The sequence below is a fragment of the Ambystoma mexicanum genome, chromosome 5p (genome assembly GCF_040938575.1).
Source record: "Ambystoma mexicanum isolate Mex_15411 chromosome 5p, UKY_AmexF1_1, whole genome shotgun sequence".
In the NCBI taxonomy this organism is placed as follows: domain Eukaryota; kingdom Metazoa; phylum Chordata; class Amphibia; order Caudata; family Ambystomatidae; genus Ambystoma; species Ambystoma mexicanum.
The window spans coordinates 26,159,232-26,171,374 of NC_090930.1; positions in this window are offsets into that span (position 1 = coordinate 26,159,232).

Sequence of the window (12,143 nt, forward strand, 5' to 3'; positions counted from 1 at the left end):
TCTAAGTGCAGCCCATTGCCTACACCATAGTTAGTCTAAGTGCAAGACATTGGCTGCCCCATAGTTCATCTAAGTTTAACACAATGCCTGCCGCAAGGATCGCGAAGTGCAAGTCATTGCCCATCCTCAAATTCCATCTAAGTGTACCACATTGCCCGCTTAGTGGCTATCTAGAGAGAACAGAAGGTCTAACACAGTGGCAACCCAGAGCACAGCATGGTTAACACATCAGCTATTTATCAGTGCACAGAGGAGAACGTCACACTGTAAGGAACAGGTGGTAGTAATGTGAGTAAGAGTGGCAGGGTGCTCCCCAACTGTACCATCTTACCTGAGTTGTCACTGTAGGATGTTCCATCAGGTGTCCATGGGCAAACAGGGAGTTGGACTGCCCTTTGCCTTGTAGCTTTTTGCCGGCTACCCTGGGCAGCTTGTAAAGAGGAGGTCCTCCGGGTCACGTGGGATACCACAGGCCTATTTGCATTCAGCTGGGCGGGTGTTGGGATTGGGGAGTCACTAATCATCCCTGTACACCTGCAGCACATTAGTCATTTTGTCAAACGTATCTCCTATAATAGACAAAGGCAGCCCCAGAAACAGAAAAAACAATCCCCTCAATACACAACATGTATCCCCTCAAAATGCAGAGTAAAGTTGGGAAATAGGCTGTGTAGAGCGTGGGCTTACGAGCCATAGAGCCATCTGCAGCTTTGAGACCATGTCAAACTAGAAATTATATCGTGCCTCCTATTGCTATGAATATATGTATATTGGCCTAGGCCAAGCTGCTAACAAGCTGCTTATAAACTACATGTGAATAAACTCGCATTGCAAGGTCCTGACCTTAGAAACCATGTAAACTGTCATTTTGGGTCAAGCCGCCATTTTAGGTTTTCTTGCTCTATAAAGTCACCATGTGAGGTAAAATGGTAGCCTATGTTATTCAGAACAGAACTCGATTGTCATGACCTCTGTACAGCTAATGTATAACTTGCCTGCAGGCCACTTGTTAGGGTCATGAGCTGAGACCTTGTCCTTCTGCTGACCTGTGTGCAATGGATTACCTGTATCACGAAACTGATCTATAATTGAATGAGAACACCTGCTTAACTACATTGTATAAACTAAGTCCCGCATTGTAATGTTAGGCCTAGAGCATACATTATTACCATTTCTTCTTGTTAATGTGTAAACCTAAGATGAACTAGATTTGACCTGGCAAGGGACCCTAGAGAAGTAACTTATTTATGGAATGGTTAACCTGCAGAAAGGCTGGACAACAGGCTGGAGAAATGTATAAAAGCCTGACTGTTTCAATGAATATTTGCACTCACTGAGCACACCGAACCATGCCGGAGTTTGCTGTGTTGTACTGAGGGTCGATAGCTATCTGAATTTTGTTCTGTTCTTTTGTAACTGGATTCAGTATAAAATAAAGTACTTTGTATGTTCCTTTGTAACCTGTGTTTGGTGTGTTTCCTTTTTGGTTACCCTGCCACATATTATTTCCTTGTTTTCACAGTTGGCGCCCGGAATAGGGACCCTCAAGATTGATGCCGGATTATTGAACGTTGACGCACGCTATCGACCAGGATCGGACGGTGTGACATAACGGGCCCGACTGAATGAGACGCGACACCTCAACAGCGCTGCACGATCCGTTCCCTGGACGATAGCCGTGTGGTCTGAGACGGCACCTTGACGAGGGTCAATTTTTTGAGGCGGGCAGATTTGCCGAAATCACCATACACAAGGTAAAATTCGTTAGGTAAGTCCTTTGTAAACCGATCGGTCCTCCTTAGGTTTGGTCAGGTGAGTCGTTACCCGACTCTTAATTCAACCCTGACAATTTGAATTTGGCGCATTGTATCTGCAGACACAATTATTGACCAGGTAACACCGAGTATTTGAGAAATGCCTGGGAAATTGTCTAGCTGCTTTAGGGCATTATTCCGCAGCGATAGACAATCTTTGGAATTTAGCCGTCCGGCACCACAGGAGGGGTCACCGGCATGTACTATGTACTGTAAGCATGGCATTGGAAGTGTAGTATTTAATAAAATTTGGCACAGACAAACCAGACATGCCTCCGAACTTCAGTGGCCAGTCAATGGTAGTTTTGAGATCCCTCGCATTGAATATTTAGTCAGTCTTGTTAAAAAAAGAAGGCCAGACCTGCAGCATTTGATGTTTTGCAAAATTGGAAAAGAGAAGCGTTGCAGCAGCTTAAAAGTAGGGAAAAACATGTGCGCCGTCATAAAACAAATGCTGAAAAGGCGTTGTTATATGATCAGGACAAACAGTCTGAGTCGGTTAGGAATATGGACAGGGCTTTCTCACTCGGTATTCAGAAAATCTATCCTTCTAAAGAGCTTCATGTTTCTGATGAGTTTATCGACAAATTGTTAAATGAATGAAGGCCTGGTGCCTCTGCACCACCTCTGTATGTTCCTCTTCCTCCTGCTGTACCTCTTCCTGCTGTTATTCCTGCTCTTCCTGCTCAACCTGTTGTTCCCATTCCTCCGGTTGTTGTTCCTCCACCTGCTCCTCTGCCTCTTCCCATTGCACCAGTGATAGTACCTCCATTGAATTTGCCTGCACCCTCACTCCCAAGTAGTTCTGTACCGCTTGTAGTTGATCAGGGTGCGGGGTCGAGGATTGTTACTCGTAATACTGTTCCTACAGAAAAGAAACAGGATTTGTTTGCATGGGCTAAGCATTGTATGAAGAGAGATGATCGAGCTAATGTTCTTGCCACACTTTCTAATATGGATAATTTTCCTGAGAAAAATTTTTCATTGAAGGTTTAAGGATTCATTTATGTGTAATGTGGGGTAAATTAAATAATGCAGACCTCCCACAAGGGTTGAGGGACCTGAATACTTTAGCGTTTTCAAGAGACACTGTGGAGAAGGTACATGAGCATGTTGAGAGGATATTTGAGTATAGAAAGGAGTTGGAAAGGTTACGGAATGAGGATGACGAAGAAGAAAGTATGTATGTACAGAAACGATTTCTTCCGTGTCGTAAATTGACATCTGAGGAGGCGCGAATTTGTACAAAAGATGCGATTAAATGGATTTCAGACATATCGATAACTCCAGTTGAGGTATATGACACATACAGTCAATATAGGCTAGAAATGCAGAGGAAAGTGATACAGGTAATGGTAGAGTACCTGCAGGATGAATGTTTAAAGAGAAAGGTTAGTTGTCCCACAGAGTTATTGAGCATTTATAAGAGAGCTTTTTCACTTGACACTTCTTCAACTGCTTTAGCGCTCGACTTAGCTCTGTTGCTTAGTAAGCGTTCAGAGTTGCCTACATCTCGGTTGCCTATGAGAGAGGTTCCTCCGACATTTGTCCCAAAGGTTGAGATTCCTGCTAATGCTGCAGCAGGTACACCTGCTGTGGACATTCCTGCACATTATGTATCGCAGTTTGTTCACGTCCCGTTTTCATGACAGGAAGTGAATACTACCAGACAAACTATTCCTGACATTAGGAAAAATCCGACAGGGTTCTATAAAGAGATAGAGTCCGTTTTGCAGTCCTCAGTGTTTACCGTAGGCGACATTGATTTGCTATTCCCTGTACTCCTGCCTGTAGATTTGTGGAAACAAGTTAGAACTATAGACAATGTACCAGGGTTGGGAGATACATGGGCTAACATAGTTAGGCTTGATGGGGAAAGGCCAGCTGGTGAGAGACCACCTCAGGTGATACTAACTTTGCCTGACAGAATCATTGCAAAACTGAAAACTATAATCCCCGAAAAGAGAATTATTTGGGACAAGCTTACGGCCTGTGTCCAAGGAAAATCTGAGGGTGCTACCGAGTTCTTTAATCGGTTCGAACAGGTATTCTCGGATTTCAGTGGACAAGACTTAGGCACAGAGTCTGGGAAAAGATTATTTGTGGACAAATTTGTACGTGGATTGCTGCCTGACATCCAGTCACAAATTATGTTTTTTGAGAGCGCTTGGCAGGCGAAATCCCAATCAGAAGTACTGCACATGGCTCAGTACTACGAGAACCGTGTCAATAATGAAAAAGATAGAGTCGAGAAGAGAAAAGGTGATTTGAAGACTAAAGTATTGTTACAGCAAATTGTTAGAGGCCCCAGAGGGGGTAGTTCGCAGATTAGAGGTCAGTATGTTCCACAAGGGAATGGGCCCTTGGGACCTGTGAATATTAACCAGTGTGCCTATTGTCGCCAGGAGGGTTATGGCCGTGCACAATGCCCCGTCCTTCGACAGAGTTCGAATAACACATTTGGAAATATGGGTAGACGATCCAGAGGTCGCCCGGGTGTAGAGGGCCCTGGTAGAGGCCAGTTTTCGCAGGATCCCCAACAACCTTTTTCACAGGATAATCAGACTTCGAGTGTGGATACTAGAAACATTTTTGATCATCCTTCTGCTGCATATCTATCTGAAGAGCTTCCATTTGATGATATATTGTTTTGTTAGGATTGCCCCAAGCAGGGTTTGGAACCTACACCTATTCCCGTTAATCAAAAAGGTCTCTACGTTGAAATGGTAGTGGGAAATAGGAAACATCAATTTTTGATAGACACTCATTCTCGGGTTCCAAACATTCCACTGTCAGGGCAAACCAATGTTTCTGTATGGTTTTCTGGCACACCAGTTGTTTGTCCGGTTTCTTCACCGGTACCTATTTCTTTGGGTCCCTTTACGGACCACTGTCCATTTCTCTTGACTTCGAATTGTGGAGAGAATTTGCTGGGTTTGAATCTGTTGAAGGAATTAAATGCGGTAATTCATTGTTCTTCTGATGGAGTGCGTTTGACGATTTCACCACAGCAATGTTCTGTTTCGCAATTCTTGACTAGACCTTTGCCGCCAGAATTCAGTAATGTACCAGAGTGTTTGTGGGCAGTTGATGACAATGATGTCGGTGTTTTGCAGATTGAGCCTGTTAAAATAGTTTTGAAACATGGAATTAAGCTGCCCCGTATTCCATAAGATCTCAGTTGAAGGCGAGCGAGCTTTGAAGAGCATTGTTTCCGATTTTGTGCATCGTGGGGTGATTGAGGAGATTGCAGGAAGTTTGTGCAATAGTCCGATTTTACCTGTGTACAAAAAAGGTGATAATGCAATTCCATTTCGTTTTATAATTGATTTACGTGCCATTAATAAAGTCGTCGCTCTGCAATTTCCAATTGTGCCTGATGTGACGACAATATTAACCATGATTCCAGCTACGGCTACTCACTTCAGTGTTGTGGACCTAAAGAATGCTTTCTTCAGTATTCCTATACATGAGGATAGTAGATACTTGTTCGCGTTCACCTTAGGGGGACGCTCATTCACATTTATTCGTGAACCTCAAGATTATACTGAGAGTCCTAGTATTTATAGTAGGGCTTTGAAAGAGCAGCTTGATACCCTTGGATTGCCCCCTACTTGTACGTTGCTTCAATATGTTGATGATTTGCTTTTAGCCGCTGACTCTGAGAGCTCTTGTAAAGAGGGCACTGTGTTGTTGCTCATCCATCTAGCTAAGCATGATCACAAAGCTTCGCTTAAAAAGTTTCAATATTGTTGCCAGGAGGTCGCCTATTTAGGCTATCTCCTGTCAAAGGAGAGAAGAAGATTGACACCTGAAAGAATAAAACACATTTCTGGCATGTCTGTTTCAAATACACAAAAGGAAGTTAGAGCCTTGATAGGTATGGCTTCTTACTGTAGGTTATGGATCCCAAACTTCTCACTAGTGATAAAACCGATATTGGCCTTGACGAAGAAGGGTATTTCTTCGCCATTGCCATGGAATACGGAGCATCAACATTCATTCGAGCTGCTCAAGACTGCATTATGTTCGGCGCCAGTTTTGGGCACACCGAACTATGAGAAGGCCTTTGTGTTGTTTGTGCATGAGTGTGATGGATGTGCTTTGGCTGTGTTAACGCAGGAACATGGAGGGAAGAATAGGCCATGCGGTTACTACTCTTCCGCCCTTGATCCTGTTGCATGCGCTTTGCCAAGATGTTTGCGCGCTGTCGCTGCTGCTGCTGCGTCTGTAAAACAGAGTGAGGGAATGGTCCTAGGCCATGATTTAACCCTGATGGTGCCTCACTCTGTAGATATTCTATTGAACAAAACCCAAACGCAACACCTTACTTCTGCACGACTGACAGGATATGAATTAATCTTGTTTGCTCCCCACATTCAAATTAGGAGGTGCTGCGTTCTTAATCCAGCTGAACTCCTACCTTTCCCGCAAAATACTGTTTGCGGTGACGAAGAGTCACATGACTGCCTGTATACTACTGAACAAGATACAAAAGGCAGAGTTGATTTGAGGGACACTCCTTTGGATAACCCACAAGGGGAGCTGTTTTGTGATGGCTCCTGCTTCAAACTACTGGATGGTACATCCACAGCTGCTTATGCAGTCACTACATTGAGTACGTTTGTGGAGACCAAGAGAATTACGCATAACTCTGCGCAGGCCGCAGAGATTATAGCATTGATTGGAGCTTGTGAGCTTTCCGAAGGGCTAACAGTAAACATATATACTGATAGCCAGTATGCCGTTGGGGTGGCTCACAACTTTGGGAGACTTTGGTCAGAGAGAGGGTTTTTAACTTCGCATGGCACCAAGATCCAACATGGCTCCCTGATAGTACAATTGCTTTCAGCGCTTGCGCTCCCTAGTCAGTTAGCAATCATTAAGTGCGCAGCACATCGCTAGATGATGTAGGGAAAGGGAATGCTTTCACTGATCAAATAGCTAGACAAACTGCCTCTGGTCTCTTCACGGAGATGTATGTTTCAAGGGAGACTGTAGATGCCTATGGATGAGGGTGTTGGGTCTGTACGGGATATCCAAGCCGATGCCACATTAGAAGAATCCAAGAGGTGGGCTGAGGGTTTGGGGAAACTCGATGATGATGGGTGTTGGGTGGACATGGTTGAAGGGAAATGGTTGCTTCCTAATGCCTATATAGTAATGATGGTTACCATGGCACACAGTCCCACACATGTGTGCGCTCAACAGATCACGAGAATGTTAGAGAAGTCTGGGTAAATGATAAGATTTCAAAAATTGCCCAGCATTATGTCCAAAATTGCATGACTTGCCTACAACACAATGTGGGAAAGGGGACAGCAACTCCAAGAGGTAGCTTTGGGCCTCCTTCTGTCCCGTTTGAAGTGATCCACTTTGACTTTATTGAAATGGAGCGATGTAACAATCTAAAATATGTCCTTGTGGTCATTTGCGCCTTTAGTAAGTGGGTCGAGGCTTTCCCTGTTAAAGACGCTACAGCCATGACCACTGCAAAGACCATGTTAAAGGAATTCTTCCCACGGTTCGGTTTGCCGAGAGTTATCTGGTCGGATAATGGTCCGCATTTTATCGCTGCTGTAATTCTACAGATATGTACGGCATTGCAAATTGACAAACGATTCCATTCGGCCAGACATGCTCAGAGCGCCGGATTAGTGGAAAGACACAATGGTATCATAAAAAACAAGCTCGCTAAGACGTGTGCCGGCACCAAACTAAAATGGCAGGACGCCTTACCGATCGTGTTACTAGCCATGCGTACAACCCCTCAAACTAAGACTGGGCTCTCTCCATTTGAGGTGGTAATGGGAAGACCTGCTAATATTTGGGGTTTGCCTAAAAGCTGCACATTGTTCGATGTAGAAAATGTACTTCTCTCCGACTACTGTAACCAGTTAACTAGAAACCTGTATTTCATTTATCACCAGGTGTTTTCAGCTTTACCTGTACGGTTCACGGGCCCAGGACACGATATACAGCTTGGAAGTTGGGTCCTAGTGAAGGCCTATGAAAGGTCTTCCTGTCTCGCTCCTCGTTGGAAGGGACCCTACCAGGTGCTGTTATTCACTCGGACAGCAGTGCGGGTGGCTGGAAAGAAACACTGGATCCACGCGACGCATGTCAAGAACTTCCTCACCCGACGCCACACGTTACAGAAGAAGCAGAACCCCTTGCTGATGCTACAGTCCCTGATCTTGGAGTAGCAAACAGTGCTGTGAGTGCGTCAGAGAATTTCTCTGAGCCCGTGGAGCTTGGGGAACAGTCCATTTCATCTCCGCACTCTTTTGAAAAATCACTTCCGGAAAATACTGTTTCAAGCTCTGCGACTTCCGTCGCCTCCGATACGTCGCTTCCCTCAGGAAGTGATGACACCTTATTTTCGGACCAAACAATCTTGGGTACCACCAGGTACAACCTTCGTCGAAGAAAATAGAACTACGGCACAGGTTTTTCCGTGCATTTGAGAAAGAGAAGTGATCGAAAGTTTTCCTTTGTATATGAAAGTTTCTGTTGAACAAAAGGGAAAAAAAGGGATTCTGCTGGCTAGTGTTGGGAAGGACTAAGAAATCGCGCGACCGTAGCGTCGCCAGCAACGAACATTGGGGTCGTTGATTGAGGAACTGCAATGCCTGCCACCTCCACTGCTGCTCCCCGCACTGGACTTGTGAATAAGGGGGTGAGCAACTTGGACAATGAACAATGTGCCTGGGCCCCGAAAACGTACTGCTGTGTTTTGGTAACGATAATTGTTATTTTTGCAATTACTGCTGTAGGACTTTTGTACTTTGAAGAAATCTATCCTCTAAAACCTTTACTACCGACCGAGATTGTACCGACTGCTTTGACTCCCTCTGTACACCTTCACACTATGTCCCCTAAAGACTCCCAACATAGACAAAAGTATCATAATAACACTCTAATGATAGTAATGAATGCAACGCATGCCATTTTTAATAAGAGTAATTGTTGAATTTGCACTCATTTACCGCAACATGGGAACAAGGGACTAGGTTGGTATATTCACCCTTTACCTTTGACAACTGCTTGTTATGCTTCACTTAGAGCACTGTTCTTTGGCAGATGGAACGATAGCATCTCGGGGAACTTTGATGGAACTAATTTGAATAGTTTCGAGAAACGTGTCCTGACTCCCCTGGGATGCTCGCTTTTCGCAAATAGGAGTAAGCTCCATATTGCTTCTATTAGGCCTTCTGACAGACTGTCTCGTCCTTTCTAATCTTTGATTTCCTTTAAAATGGCTCTGATAGGCAATAAGGACGCCGTGCCTCCTTCTTATACTGTTAACCATAGCCCCGATTCAGTTTCTTTCTGCATCCAGAGGAATGGCACCCGGTCAATGGGAGATTTTAAAGGTTGTGCCAATGTTGCAAATTTGACTGGGGAAGACAGACCTTTGTATGTAGGCGAACCTATCTATTTTGTTTGCGGTAATGTAGCATTTCCATGGTTGCCCAGGGATTGGCAGGGAACTTGTTATCTAGGAATCCTGTTACCTGGGGTGTTTATAGCAAGTACTGTAGAGGTTTCGAAGGCTCGTCCACGGCGGGTTTAGGAGCAGCACAGGTTTTAGGAGATGTAGCGAAATCATTCCTTCCATTTTTTGGGCAGATAGCGAATTCCGAGGATATCAGGAAACTAGCGAGAGTACTGGAGAGAACCATCAACCGGACCACAGATATACTCTATAATATGACTTTAGAGCAGAAAGCGATCAGATTGGTAGCGCTTCAGAACCGGATGGCATTAGATGTCATTCTGGCTGAACGTGGTGGAGTATGTAAACTAGTGGGGTCCGCTTGCTGTGTTTTCGTACCAGATTCCTCGCCGACAATCTTTAAGGCAATACAGAATCTGCACATTCTTAGTTCAGAAGTGCATGTTCCTGAGGGAAATTGAGATCTTAGCGCTTGGTTCTGGGACTTCTTGCGGTCTTGGGGTTGGAAAGTGCTTTCAGTCTTGCTGATTATTTTGGGAATTCTGCTATTTCTTTGTTGTTGTATCCAATGTCTACCAAGTATATGTTCAATGCTAGGGGGATGTTGCGCTCAGGCGATAGGTACAATAGGACATAAAGATTATGCCCCGGATAAAACCTCTAAGGAGTATGTACTGAAAGAGATCTTAGTAAAAGATCTAATGGCGATAGATATTTCTGACAGCTATTCAGGGTGTATGGACGATGACACATGGAGTTATTTACAGGGAGATCAGAAGTAGTTTAGCACTTGGCATAGGCCAAAAGGAGGGTTTGTCAAACTAGAAATGATATCGTGCCTCCTATTGCTATGAATATATGTATATTGGCCTACGCCAAGCTGCTAACAAGCTGCTTATAAACTACATGTGAATAAACTCGCATTGCAATGTCCTGACCTTAGAACCCATGTAAACTGTCATTTTGGGTCAAGCCGCCATTTTAGGTTTTCTTGTTCTATAAAGTCACCATGTGAGCTAAAATGGTAGCCTATGTTATTCAGAACAGAACTCGATTGTCATGACCTCTGTACAGCTAATGTATAACTTGCCTGCAGGCCACTTGTTAGGGTCATGAGCTGAGACCTGGTCCTTCTGCTGACCTGTGTGCAATGGATTACCTGTATCACCGAAACTGATCTATAATTGAATGAGAACACCTGCTTAACTACATTGTATAAACTAAGTCCCGCATTGTAATGTTAGGCCTAGAGCATACATTATTACCATTTCTTCTTGTTAATGTATAAACCTAAGATGAACTAGATTTGACCTGGCAAGGGACCCTAGAGCAGTAACTTATTTATGGAATGGTTAACCTGCAGAAAGGCTGGACAACAGGCTGGAGAAATGTATAAAAGCCTGACTGTTTCAATGAATAGTTGCACTCACTGAGCACACTGAACCACGCCGGAGTTCGCTGTGTTGTACTGAGGGTCGATAGCTATCTGAATTTTGTTCTGTTCTTTTGTAACTGGATTCAGTATAAAATAAAGTACTTTGTATGTTCCTTTGTAACCTGTGTTTGGTGTGTTTCCTTTTTGGTTACCCTGCCTCATATTATTTCCTTGTTTTCACAACCAAAACTGGGTGAAGCTGGCATGTTACATATATAACTGGGCGGGATGTGCTTGCAAGGCTGAGATAACACATGTAACACTGGGTGAGGTGTGCTGGCGAGGCTGCTGTCTTGGATGTAAGAAAGGGGAGATGTGCTTGTGATCTTAGATGTAGGACTGGCTGAGATGTGAGAGTTGGGCTAGCGTGTTAGATGTATAATGGGTGAGATGTGCTGGCGAGGCGGCCATCTTAGATGTCGGACTGGCTGAGATGTTAGAGTTGGGGTATCGTGTTAGATTTATGTATGGGTGAGATGTGCTGGCGAGGCGGCCATCTTAGATGTCGGACTAGCTGAGATGTGTGAGTTGGGGTAGCGTGTTAGATTTATGTATTGGTGAGATGTGCTGGCGAGGCTGACTTCTTAGATGTCGGACTGGCTGAGATGTGAGAGTTGGGCTAGCGTGTTAGATGTATAATGGGTGAGATGTGCTGGAGAGGCGGCCATCTTAGATGTAGGACTGGCTGCGATGTGAGATTTGGATTAACATGTTAGATGTATGAACGGGTGAGATGTGCTGGCGAGACGGACATCTTAGATGTCGGACTGGCTGAGATGTGAGAGTTGGGGTAGCATGTTAGATTTATGTATGGGTGAGATGTGTTGGCGAGGCGGCCATGTTTGAAGTCTGACCAGTCTGCAGAAGAAGTCAGTGATGGAGAGATGACTGATGACGACGATGAGCAGGAAAATGCAAGCCGCCGTCCCGTTGGTAAGAGCAGACTGCCTTTGCATTGGAGCAGTGAATGGTTCCTGTGCTCCTGGGATGTAGTCTATGTTGCCAAAGGCATGCTATGTCTACTCCCTGAAATACAGCTGGGACATTGGATCAGTTCACTTACATTTAGTCAAGATCAGAGCATGTCATGGAATCAGTGGAACATATGTAGTGGATTCACCATCCAGAATCAGCACACCAGCAGTGGGCATAATGCAGAATCAGCACACCAGCAGGGGACATTCACAGGGTTAAGTTAATTTCCACCACTTATACACTGCGCCAAAGTCTTCTCCACTTTAAAGTTAGTTTTTAGTGGACTCCCAGAATGAGCAGCTCTGCAGGTGTGGCAATAGAGTTACTGCTCGTGGCCGTTGACCCCAAGACGAGCAGCTGGGCTGCATCTTTCAACAGGTGATGACTCACTCGTGCAATGGACGCTTCTTCAAATTCATTTTCCCCACACACTTGCAGACACTGTGTTTTGCTGTCTAGC